General features: G+C 39.0%; 1 pseudogene; it reads right to left on the bottom strand.

Moving 5' to 3' along the window:
- Nucleotides 1–8,132, bottom strand: part of LOC150007891 (uncharacterized) — a 66,629-nt pseudogene extending 58,497 nt beyond the window's left edge.
- Nucleotides 8,133–13,466: the final 5,334 nt, after the last annotated feature.

Here is a 13,466-nt window from a genome sequence, read left to right as displayed (position 1 = left end):
TTCTTATTGTCCTGTGAATGTCCTTTCCCCTCTCGGAAGCCCCACGGCACCCTACCTCTCCCTTAGCTCAGAATACCATATATGATTCATTTCAACTTTTTGTCTCTGAACTGCTTGGGTACATGGGATGTGGAGGCTAAAAAAAAATTAATCCTTTTTTTCCTACCTTCGAAATTTTTCTACTGGGTTAATAAGCAAATTAATGGGGACAAATTAACAGGAGAAAATAAAAGTTTTAATACATGTACGTAAGGAATTCACATAGGCAGCATTGGGCATAGAAGACATTTTGGACAAGGACAAATCAGAAAGGAAGAGTGGACAGGGTCTTATTTTTTAGAAGTGAGAATGGGCAATGTATAGGTAGTTGAGGAAGAAGGGAACACACATGGCAGGAAAATTCTTGCTTGGGAACTCCGAAACAATGGGACATAGGCTATCTAGCTAACAGGCAGCTGCCCGAAACCATCTTATTTACCATAGTTAAATCAAACTGGGGTAAAGTGACATCCTAAAATCTCTTTTTTAAAGCAGGATTCTCTGTCTGAATCTCTTGCAGGGGAAAGTGGGTGAAGATCAAAGGCTCCCTTTGTGTCTTATTTCTTAATAAACAGCTTAAATTATGTACATATGTAATTAAATTTTATTCTTTCCTCTTGTTACTCTGCCTTATGTAGATTTATTTACTGGATCCACAGAAAGAACCTTGAAGGGTAGAGGAAAGTTTCTTCCTCTCCCACATTCATGTCTCAAACATGTCTAGCAGAACTGAAAACACCTTGCATGATGTTCCCACAGTATCCAGTGGGTGAGGAAACCTTGCTTCCATTGTGTGACCTCTCACTGAAGCCTCATCAAAAGTCATTGGCTGACCTCAACTCTGCAGTATGAAACAACAAAAAGCCTGACCTACGCAGAGAGGTGAAACAGAATGGCAGGGAGTGATGTCTGCTCCCGTGTGACAGTCACTTTCTAAGGCCAGCTGTGCCCCGAAGAGCAGTGACCACATCAGGGTCATCAATTAAGTTGCTCGTGAACTGATGACAAGTATTAGGTGAAAATGGAAAAGAAAGAAAAATATGAATGACATTTTAGATTTAGACTTTACATCAATTGGTATCTAATAGTACAAAGGAGAATTTAAATCTGACTCCTAAAGCTTTTTTTTTTTATTTTTTTTAGTATAGATAATTAGGACAAAACTAAAAACTGAAATAACAGTCTGGAAGTTTTACTTTGAGATGGAGATGAATTAATGATGAGGAAGTTGAAAGGGAGAGTAAAAAAGAACATATTAAAGATGGAAGAGAGAACAGCTAATTGATGGAGTAAGATCTTAAAGGAAGAGAAAGGGAGAAATAAAGTGGAAGGGGAGAGGCTGGGGACACAAATATGGAATAGAAAGTTGGATTTCAAAGACTTATTATACCAGCATCTTTTTGCTAGTCCCTATATATTGTGTGTGTGTGTGTGTGTGTGTGTGTGTGTATGTGTGTGAATGTAGACACTCTTGCTCACTCAGTTGGAAAGTTTGACATATACTCAGTAAATAGCAAATTGAGCAGGGTGATTTACATTCTGATGCTAGGAGCTGATGGTAGGCACAGAAGTGTAGCAAGTCTAGTCTTTAATTGCCAGGAAAGAGCAAAAAGAATACTAAGTATATCAACCAAAGGCAGAACAAAGGAAGGAATAAAGAGCCTTGACCAGCGTGGCTCAGTTGGTTGGAGCATTGTGATATGAAGCGAAAGGTTGTGGCTTTGATTCCTGGTGAGGGCACATGCCCAGGTTGTATGTTTGATTCCTAGTCAGGACATGTATGGGAAGCAACCAACTGATATTCTTCTCTTAAATTGATGTTTCTCTTCCCCACTTCCATGTTTATATCTCTCTAAAAACAATAAAAAAATATTCTTGGGTGAGGATAAAAAAAACGAGTAAGGAATATAGGGAATAGTTAAAAAAACTCATCCAGTTCAAAGGACACAAAGGGCAAATACTGGGTCCCCAGGTAAAGATCTGTGGTAGGCTCAGAAAATCAAGTGAATGAGTGAACGTACAGTAATAACCCTGAAGCAAGACCTGAAGGAGTTTATGTGTAGAATCAGACCCTTCTACAGGGTGTGGGTGGTCATACTGATGTTCATGCCAACAAATGAAATTGATTCTTAAAGGTTGGAGACATACAAATACATAGCAAATTCCATTTGTTTTCAAGAGAGTGTCCAACTGGATATATGGTTGAAGTTCTTTTTTTAAGATTTTATTTATTTTTAGAGAGAGGGTAAAGGAAGGAGGAAGAGAGGGAATCATCGCTGTGAGAGAAAAACATTGGTCAGTTGCCTTTCATATGTGCCCCCACCAGTGACCAAACCCTCAACCTAGACATGTGCCTTGACCAGGAATGGTACAGGTGACCTTTTGCTTTGTGGTTGACACCCAACTGATGGAGCCATACTGGTCATGGCAGTGTGTGGTTGAATTTTCAAGGCCAGTCATGGTGCTTATTTTTAGTTAAATGGAAAAAGATAATTAGAATCCATTTATTTATTTTTTATTTAGTACAAGCATACTTAGCCAATGCAGAGTGGTGTTCTAACTCCTTTAAAACTTGTTTTCCAAGTCAAATGTTCAATTTCATTAGGTAACCAACTCTGTGTCTCATCGAGATAAAATGCCTCCCTTTGAATTCCCAAACACAAATTTACTTTTGACTTACTAAGATTTGATTTTTATGGCTCTGATTAACAAATAGCAAAAATCAAAAGTGCCACTTATTAAGAAGTGTAATACTGACTTAAGAAATGAAACCGATGCTTATTCTTTGCTTATCCTAAGAAGTAATTGAACTTTTGGTCCAAGATTTGATGGACAAATTGCTTTCATTGTGAAAATAGTCTTGGAAAGCTGACTTAAGGTAAACAGGTCAAGCAGCTTCAAACTGAATTTTTTTTCCAGGTAAGCCATTTTTGCAGAATAAGGAATTCTGACAAATACTAAACTCTAGCTTTTTGTGTCTTTTTAAATTACCTGCCTATTCTGTTAGTGTATGGAACCTCTCTTCTATTGTACATCTTAATAATCACTCTGTACATGTTAAATTGAGTCCCATATGCATTTTTTGCAAGTTAAAATTCTTGCATTTCAAATGTTCTTTTACTGTGTCAAAACTGGGGTTTTGGTTTTTTGTTTTATTTTGTTTTTTTTGTTATTCCCTTAATGTTGGCAATTTTGCTTCTCGAAAAATGGCACCTCCTAGGTACGTATCTTCGCTTGATCACTGTTGGAGCTTGGGTGTGGGGAACACAGCTGTCCTAACGAGGGCAGGGAGCAGAGGGAACCAAAGCCTGTGTTCTTGCCTCAGAGGCCTTGGAAGGCTGAGGAAAAGGCAAATGCTGAGAGGAAGAGTGAACCTAAATGAAGGATCTGCTTACAAGGAAGAGGCAAGACGAGGCAGGCTGGGTCGTCTGGAGAAAGAGCTGAGATCAAGCTGATGCCTGCATTGGCCTGTACTGCTTCCCAGAGCTCGGTATGCTCTTCTGCCAGGGAAGAGATCCTGACTCTGAGCTCTCAGGAGAAAAAGAATGGAGGGGTCATTATAACAGCTTAACAGTGATGTCCTCGATAGCAGATCTACGTACAAAAGAATGCGCAGGTCTTACACAGGTAACCATTTAAAATAATGCTTCTTTTTGAAAACGGAGGGCACAATGTTAAATGTTTTTATGGAGTCATTTCATTTATTAGTGCTTAGTAAAAATAAGGACATAATATTAAAGTTATGTGAAGGACCTTGTATTGGACAGTAAAGTTAGATAGTCCAATTTTGTAGTTTACTGGAGATTTAAATTAATATAGAAATAGAGCTTCAAATAAATTCTGAATTTCCTCATTGTCACTGTAGCAAAACTGCTCTCGCTGAGATTACCACACTTTCATGATGGTAATTCCTTGGAAATCTTTAGGCTTAATCTCATTTCACCTTTTGGCACCACTTAAACTTCCTCCTGCTTAAAATACTTTCTTAATATTAATAGCTAACATTTAACATGCATGATGCTAAGAACTTTTCCTGCATTAACATCCCAGCCATATCGTCAACTTCATTTCTAAAATGAGGAAACTGAGGCTTAGAAAGATTAAGTAGCCCGATGAATGTATCATAACTGGCAGAGTTCAAGCCCTGTGTGTCTGACTCTGGAGCAGGTGCTCTAAACAGCGTGGTTCTATGTCTTTCTGCTCTTCCCTCCCTTCTTTCAGTACAACTAATATTTGATGCAACAATAGAGTTTAGACTCAGCAGCTATCCTCAGCCCTGTCACCTGGGAATTTTTTTTTACCTCAGATTGAAGGACCAGAACCCCTGAAGATGGACCTGCTTGGACATCTGTAGGTTGAAGATATTCTCCAGGTGATTCTAATGGAAGAAAGGGTTGATGACAACAGAGACTCTAGACTAGTAATTCCCAAAGAGGACTTATTATTATAATTAACTGAGAACTTAAAAATCCTCTCTGAAGTAGAAAAAGAATCTGTATTTTTTCCCCAAGAACTCAGGGGTGATTCTGATTAACAGTCATTCAGAAACCACTTAAGAGTTTCCCTCCCACGTACCCACTGCATAAACAAAACTTGGCATAGGAGCTCGATGGTGTAAATATTGTGTTGTTTTCAAGTACCAAACCCCTACAAATAACAAAATAAAAATTTGAAACAAAAAATAAAGAAAATTGCTTTCAACTTTTTCCTGTGACTGTCAAGGGTCTCCGTGGCTGACACCCACTTGGTTCTACCTCATCACTCACTACTTCCTCCCTAAAACCTTCTAGAATAGAAGTATTCCCAGAGCTCATTGCATCCTGCCTTCATCCCTTGTGCCCTTCACCAGAAGTCCTGTCCTTTACTTGTAGGGCTAACTCTTCTTTATCTTTGGAGCCAACCAGATCACTCTGCATCCAGAAAGCCTACGCTGGCGGCGCTGGTGTTGGGTGCTGTAGCCAGGTGACTCCTGGTACCCTGTGCACTTCTCTGTCACTGCATTCATCACGTAACATTGAACTGCGTTGCTCATGCGTCTGTTCCCCAACCAGCTTCTTAGTTCAGTGAGAATGGGACCACATGCCATCTTTCTCGTTATTCTCAGGCTCTGGCAGACATCCTGGCAAATGATGTTGTCCACTAAATGTTTTCTGGTTGAATGTTAAAATGAACTGGCGTAAGTGGCAGGTAATCCTCCCCCGATTAAAAGAGTAATTTGGGGACAAAATGGAAATATATCCGAAATTATTTTTTAGAAGGCTACATATTTGTTTTTTTTATTCATTTATTAACTGGTCCATAATTCCCACACAATTTTGAAATGTCACCTTGATCATATACTAAAGTCCCATATACATTTAGGTATGTTTCTTGACTATATTCTATACCATGGATCTATCTCTGTTGTATGCAGTAAGAGCATATTAATAATGAAATGTTATAATATGTGGAAATATATAATATTTCCAGCTGTTCCTTTCATTAATTTTAGAGTTTTTCTGGCTATGTGTATATGGATTTGTTTTTTCCCATATAAATGTGAGGGCCAATGTACATATTTCCAAAACTTATCCAGCATTTATCTGTATATTGGAAGATTGTACTACCTTAATAATTTAGGGAGAATTAACATATTTATGATGCAAAGTTTTGTTCAAGACATCACTGTGTCTCTCAGGAATGTTATGTTTTAGTCACATGGGAACTACATGCTTCTTGTAAAGTTTATTCATGGGAATTCATCTTTTTCATGGTAGAATTTTATTTTTAATACAATATGAAAATCCTTTCTTAAAAAAATAAGTCATTGTTTCAATCATGGTTTGAGCAGGAAAAGAATAACAGTCATCTCAGGCATTTCAATAGAGAGATGTTGAAGTGTTAGAAGTTTACACAGCCATTGGAAACAGTGGGAAAGAAATCAAGAGACGACTTCAAGGAAACCTGGAAGGGCAGGTATCTCAGGGAAGCCTCAATCAATGATTCCAGGTCCGTGTTGCACCAAAGTGGGTGAGTCTCAGGAGCCATTCCCAAGAGAAATCACCACCAAATTTCTGAGTTACTGGCACACAGAAAGTGTAACATCAGTTGACTTCCCGCAGCATATGTTTCTCAGGAAGACAGAGACAGTACCCCTGATGATGGGACTTGTCTGCCCAAAGCTGCTGCAGATGTCGTCCTCTGAGGACATCAGGTGAGGTTCAGTCAGTGTGATGTCACTTGTGTTCTGGGCCAGTGAGCTGCCCTGAGGGATAGTAAGCTGATCAAAGAAAGCAAAGACAGGAGTCCCTTGTCTTCCATCTGCCTTAGTTCCTATAAGAAATTTGTTGTCATATCCTTTGTATGTTGTTTCATTTTTAATTTGTTTTTCTTTTAAGTTCTTTTCTTAACCTTTAGTGTTTTAAAGTTTTAATATAATGTATCTTGTAAAGATTTTTTTCCGGTTGTTTACCCTGCTTTGGAAACATTGAAGTTTCTGAATCACAGTCATGCTCTGAACGTTAGATTCAGAACAAATCAGTCTTTTTAGTTTCTTTTGTGTTCACTCTTTCTAGCTTGATATTCATCTTCTTTTTTTTTTTTCATAAAATAGAGACAATCTTTAGAAATTTCTCTTTCCTGAGAATCCAAAATTTAAAAAAATATTATATCCAATATTTATTTATATTTTAGTGGAGGGGACCTTCAGAATACTTCCAAATGAAAACATTCTGCCCAATTTATCTATCATAAATTCCATGTCTATATTCGTGAAAATACTGAATAACATAAAATAACTTTAAATAACCAAGGCACTTGCTATTTTAAAAATAGAAACTGTAACTACATTACAAATAAATTCAGAGTTTGTAGATATTAAAATTGTTTCCTTTTCTTAATATTGTTTTGTAATCTGATTTTGAATCTTCCTGCTTTTCTCCTTAATACTGGAAACATTCACAAGGATTTATTATTGTTTAATATTAATATATTCTAGGTTTCATGCTTTTTTTTCCTGAAGGCTATATATATATATTCACAGTGAATGATGTAGCATCAATCATAGGTAACCTTGATGCTGCTTATTTTAATCCTTTTGGATCAAGAAATAATACTAATGGGTATGCAACAAAACATGGTTTTGAGGATCTTTTTAAAAACACTGTATTAATAACTTTTGAAAATTTAGGTGAAATGGTTCATTTTCCACTATTAACTTTAATGTAATGAGATATTTATTTCTGGACTGGCCAATATCCACAGTAATAGAAGTTTAAGAAAAGGCTTACTCTTTAAATATCTTTGCTGATTTTCTCAAACATTATGAAAAATAGACTGCATTATGTTTTTGTTTTTGCTTTTTTGGGAGAGAGAGTAATGGGGACAATAATCTCTCTTATAGCTCAAAGTAAAAGAGAGCTTAAACTCTGCAAAATCAATAATACATTATTAATAAATGCAACCTAAAATATCTGCCACATTATTATAGGTGCTAAATGCCTCATGTCTCCCATTTACTTCACGTCATTTTCATGGAGAAAGCAGATGCAAATATTAATTCTCATTTTCCACATGCCAAGCATGAAGCACAGAGTGATTAATTGTCTTATTCAAGGGAGTTAGTTGCAAAGCCAGAGTAAGAAACAAAGACTCCCTTTATTTCATTATAAAGCACCAAAGCTTTTGTTTTTTTAAGCCTCTTAAAATAAAACTGAACCTGAGAAGCTAGTCTAAAAGCTGTGTTACTTTCCTTGCCTCGAAGAAATTAAGGATCCATATCAAAATCTGTGTTTTATAAACTCATAGTGATCATTTTAAGCTGCAATTTTTCTAGATAGTTTTTAGAAGATTTTTAGCCTGTTTCATATCAAAAGAATGAAGATGTGAAAATAAAAATATATTCAATGTCTTTACCGCCAGAGCTCAGGGAATGGCAGCACACTCACCCAGTGAGCCAGTTCCATCGGATCCTTGTTCTGGGCTGTCACTCCTGTCGCTGCTGTCCACTGGGCCGTGCGCTGCCTCTCCTTGGGCTGCACCTCAGATGCCAGGCCGGATGGCTTGTCTACAGCTGCCCTTGGCCTTGCCGCTGCCCACTTCTCCAGACTGCACATCCCTGTCCCTTCTCTGCTTTGGATTCTACTCCCGGAGTTTTAGTTGTATCTTGTCATGGTCTTTAATAAATTTATATGGAACTTATGATTATTTCCATTTTATAGATGATGCTTATAAAGCTTGGGGATATGAAAGCACTTGGTCAAAACCACTCAGCTTACCAGTAAAAGAGGCAGAATTTGAACAAAATTTGTTTGATTCTAAAGACTCCTTTCTTACCACTAGGCCCCACCTGTAACTGTCGAGGATTCTTGCCTGGCTTCTCTTTGACCCCAGTGAGCTGTCACATCTTGTAGGATATTTCCTTTAGACTGTCAGAGTTTGTTCTTCCCAGGAATGTTTTGATGCTGGGGAATGCACATGTGTGTGGGGTGCAATTATGTATGGACCTCCCTGGCTGCTGTTTTGCCTGTCCTTTATAGGATAAAACTAGGCCAAGTTCTTTTCATAAAAATTTCTCTGAAAGATCCAGAAAGTCTTATACAGAAGGTACATCCAGAAAATCCCTTAAAAGACTCCAAGATTTAAAATAACTCTGTACATAAAAGTGCCCCTGGATTTCATATGATGTATTGCTCATAGACTAGAAGAATCTTTAGGGTGGTGTCCAGGTCTAATTGTTGAATGCTCTCCATGTATTCTACGCACCATAAAATGCTTTTCTCTGCCATTTGAATGTCACATAGATGGTGTGATCACTTATTTATTGTTACCAGTTTGGCCTTTAACCCCATTAGGTACCCCTCCTTTTTGTATTCTAGGCAGTTTCAGAGGGAGCAGATTGAGGGCCCTGGAATAGAATTGGCCTGAGAAGTCTATACATTGTACAATATTTTTTTCTTTTCTTGAATAAATGTCCCAAAAACAAAAGCTAGGAGCTTTTACATAAGAATTCAGATTTTGAATACTTTTTATGATGCCAGGTGACCAGGCAGCACAAGGTGGATTGAGAAGCAACTGTCTCTGAGGGAAGGAATGAACTTGCTGCATCCCTACCCACCCCCGTCCCTGTGAAAGTTCAGCCACTGAGGTCAAGAGGCATTGACTACAGCTGCCCCACATGCTAGTTTATAGCAGGGGCAAAAGAAAAATAAAGCCAATTATACAGTTGCCATTTTCCTGTCCAAAGTGGGAACATAAAAGAGAGTGTTTCAAGAAAAATTGGTGTGAATGTATTTTGATGCTAAAGTGAATACTATTCCTGAATTTTATAAAAAGAATGTTTGTGGTAAGTCGAGAAACCATAAAAATAATCTATGGTAAAAACTATAAAAATATATGGAAAAGATACTTGATTTAAAAAATGAAGAACAATATTAAAAACCTTTTGCTTTTATAACTCATGTTGTTATGAAATGCAGCTGTGATTTAAGAGGTCTAATTTGTTTTTCTCTGAGACTCTGGGTCTGGATGGTTGGACTTTATTTACCAGCTTGATAAACTTATCACTAATTATTTAATTTTATTACAATAATAATGTCCGTTATATGAAAGAAACTCATTGAGGAGCTACAAATTGTAACACAAAGATGTATAGAACACCACCCCTGCCCTCAAGGACCTATCTAAATGTTGTCATTCATTATTTCAATATTTATTGAGTTGCCCTAGAGGGTCAAGCTCTGTGCTAGACTGGTGATGCTCAGGTGAATAATAGTCTCATCGCAAAGGTTTATAGTCCAACTGGAGAGGCACATAACTAAGCACGCAGGTGCAGTGCAGTGGTCAGTAGGGTGAGAAGATGGTCACAGGGCACAGTGGGAGTGTAAGTGGCAGATAGTGAGGATGGGGTGGGGGCATGATGAAGGTCGTGAGAAACAGAGTCAGCAAATCTGTTGGGAGATGATTCTCCATAAAGTCCCACATGTTTTTTGCAAGCAGAGACATTGAGTATCTTTTCCCCTAAATCATTTTTTCAAGGGTGTCTGTGCAGCAAATTTCCTCAGAACACAAAAGAGATATCGCCCTCCAGAACAAAGGGCTTACTGTCCAGTATGATAAAGATAAGATCTCTCTTGGAAGACTTCCTGTTGCAAATAAAACGTGGGCTCCTTAAGCTCAGGATTCCTCTCCTGTCATGCAACCCACTGAGTATGCAGATGTCGTCTGGGCCCGCCCACATTGCCGCCATGGGCCGGAAGGGCAAATATGTCAGTCCTCCTGCTGCTCACTGTGCCATGAGCAATAAAGGCCTTTGTCTCTGACCAGGAACCTCGTGCTTCTGACAGCATCCACACAGCTTGCAAGTTAGCTTGTAAAGTAGAATAAAATCTCAGGGCTTTTATAGTTCTTGGTTTAACCTGATGGCAGAATTTTGTCCTGTACCCTGTTCATCAGAAAGCTCATGTTTTGGTGGCATCTGGGCTGGAAGAGGGATATGTTGGTTAATTGGAATTTAAAAATTAGAAGAAGAAAAGTTACTTTGTGAAAATAGAATTACAGACCATCCTTATCACTGCTCACATTTCTGTGCAGGTGAAATGCAGAAAAAGTAAACATCAAGGAAAATCTTGAAGCAAATAGAGGTTTCATAAAACGCAGCATGTAGCCTAAAATGGGTTTGAGCATTGGAGACGTGATTATTGCTGCTCACCATTGAGGGGTCATTAAATATAAATTTCTATCTACCATCTATCTATCATCTATTTATTATCTATCTATCTAATTACCTACCTGTCAGATCATGGACACCTGGACTTTGGACTTTGGTAATCAACCTGGCCCTGGACTTAGCATTTCCCAAAAGACATGTTGATGGACTGAAACTTTCCCAGAGGAAATGCTAATGGCTTAGCCCAATATGTTAATTAAGCTGGTGTGGGAGGGGGAAGCAATGAGATGTAAATAACCTCCTGAATATGTCCATAAGCAAACTCCCCCTTACCGAAAGGTGTATAAAAAAGGTGCCTGCAGAAGTGTCGGTGGCGATTCCTATGGGCCTACGAGGCGGACCGGGAATCACCCTCCCCTATTCCCTTGCTCCTACGGGCCCACGAGGAGGACCAGGAGCTACGCCTACCCACTCTGCCGCTGTTTCCCTTGCTCCTGCGGGCCGGGCCGGGCCTTTGAGTCAGTCCGGGGAATTGCCTTTCCCCTTCCCCCTTCCTTTGTTCCCTCAATAAACCAGTTATCTGTTCCCACAGCAGTCTCTGGGCGATTTCTCAGAGCAAGGGTACTCTGACACTACCTGTCTATCCATCTAGTTGTGCCAGTTAGTGGAGATGCATTATCTACCTGGTTCACACAGTTTTTCTGTCGTCCCCTCCACATCAGCATCCTTCTTTCAGCCAGACTGAGCACCAGCTTCTGGCCTGTTGTGCCCTGAAAATGGTACTGTACAAGGTCACCTATCTGCCATGCTTACTTCCGTGCCTGACGGAGTTCTATCCCCACATTGTGTGGTATGTCCACGGACTCCCCAACTATTAGCCTTTGTATGACAAGAGTTGTTAGGATTCCCCAACTATTAGCCTTTGTATGACAAGAGTTGTTAGCATTTCTGAAAACATTAAACCCCCAACATAGCCACAGCTCTTGAGAAATCACATTCTGAAGCTAGTTTAGGTTTTATATAATGCTGTTGTTTCTTCCTTAAATCCCCAGACTCTTGAATGTGTCTATTTCTGTCTCAGACTTCTCCTGCTCATAAAAATGTAGTTAATTGGAGAGGATTTGCATTTCTTCTTCTCATTACACAGAAAGACATATCAACATTCCTGAGGTGTGAGATGCTATATTTATAGTTGGACAAGCACATGCTTTTTGCTCTCCCTAGGACTTCACCTCTCTAAGTAAATAACCAGCCACTAGAATATTAGCATAATTAAGGGAGCCTTACACATCACAGACATTATTAAAATGGGAAAATTTAAATAAGGCAGGAGCAGGGGAGAATTAAGGATCTCACCATGGGACTGGGCATAGATGAGCACTGTATGACACGTGACTACAGTGAAACCTGTATTTTCCACAACCTTCCTGTTTCTTCTCAGATGTACATTGATCAGTCAACAGCTTTGTTTTTTTCTTTGTGCTTTTTTGGGGGGAAGGGTGGATATACAGGTGTAGTGGTAGAGGTGGGGGAGTTGATTTGTTAAGGAAAGTTAACCCGAAGGGTGAGAGAGTAGAGTTTATTTAAAAATGGCAAAAGAATTTGTTGATGATGGCCATTCTGACAGGTGTAAAGTGGTATCTCATTGTAGTTTCTATTTGCATCTCTCTGATGGCTAGTGATGTTGAGCATTTTTTCATGTGTCTATGGACGCTCTGTATGTCCTCTTTGGAAAAGTGTTTGTTCGTGTCCTTTGCCCATTTTTTAATTGGGTTATCTGTTTTCTTGATGTTGAGACTTATGGGTTTTTTATGTATTTTGGAGATCAGTCCCTTGTCTGAGGTATCATTGGCAAATATGTTTTCCCATATGGTTGGTTTCCTTTTCATCTTGCTGATGTTTTCTTTTGCTGAGCAGAAACTCTTTAGTTTGATGTAGTCCCACTTGTTTATTTTTTTCTTTATTTCTTTTGTCTTAGGAGATGTATCAGTGAAAATATTGTTACGTGGGATATCTGAAATTTTCCTGCCTATATTTTCCTCTAGGACTTTTATGGCATCAAGGCTTACATTTAAGTCTTTGATCCATCTTGAGTTTATTCTGGGATCATCATCAACAAATCAACAAACAACAAATGCTGGCGGGATGTGGAGAAAAGGGAACCCTAGTGCACTGTTGGTGGGAATGCAGCCTGGTGCAGCCACTGTTGAAAACAGTATGGAATTACCTCATAAAACTAAAGATGAAACTGTCTTTTGATCCAGCAATTCCATTGCTAAGATTATACCTGAAGAATCCTCAAACCCCAATTCAAAAGAATTTATGCACCCCTATGTTCATAGCAGCACTATTTACAACAGCCAAGTGCTGGAAACAGCCTAAGTGCCCATCTGTAGATGAGTGGATCAAAAAACTGTGGTACATTTACACAATGGAATACTGTGCAGCGGAGAGAAAGAAGGAACTCCTGCCATTTGCAACAACATGGATGGAACTAGAGAGAATTATGCTTAGTGAAATAAGCCAGGCGACGAAAGACAAATACCATATGGTATCACCTAATACAGGAGACTAACGAACAACCCAAACAAATGAACTAAATAGAACAAGGAGCAGAATAACAGTTATTAGGGGGCGGGGGAAGGGTGAGAAGGGGGATAAGTAAGGGAAGGGTTTAGTCGAGGAACGTGTATAAATGACCCATGGACATGGCCACCGGGGGCGGGGATATGATTGTGGGAGAAGGGGTGGGCTGGGTGGAGGGGAGCAATGGGGGAAAAAT

The sequence above is a fragment of the Furipterus horrens genome, unplaced genomic scaffold (genome assembly GCF_987537825.1).
Source record: "Furipterus horrens unplaced genomic scaffold, mFurHor1.1.pri manual_scaffold_6, whole genome shotgun sequence".
Taxonomy (NCBI): domain Eukaryota; kingdom Metazoa; phylum Chordata; class Mammalia; order Chiroptera; family Furipteridae; genus Furipterus; species Furipterus horrens.
Note: the sequence above shows the minus strand (reverse complement) of the source record. Positions and strands in the feature narration are given on the sequence as shown.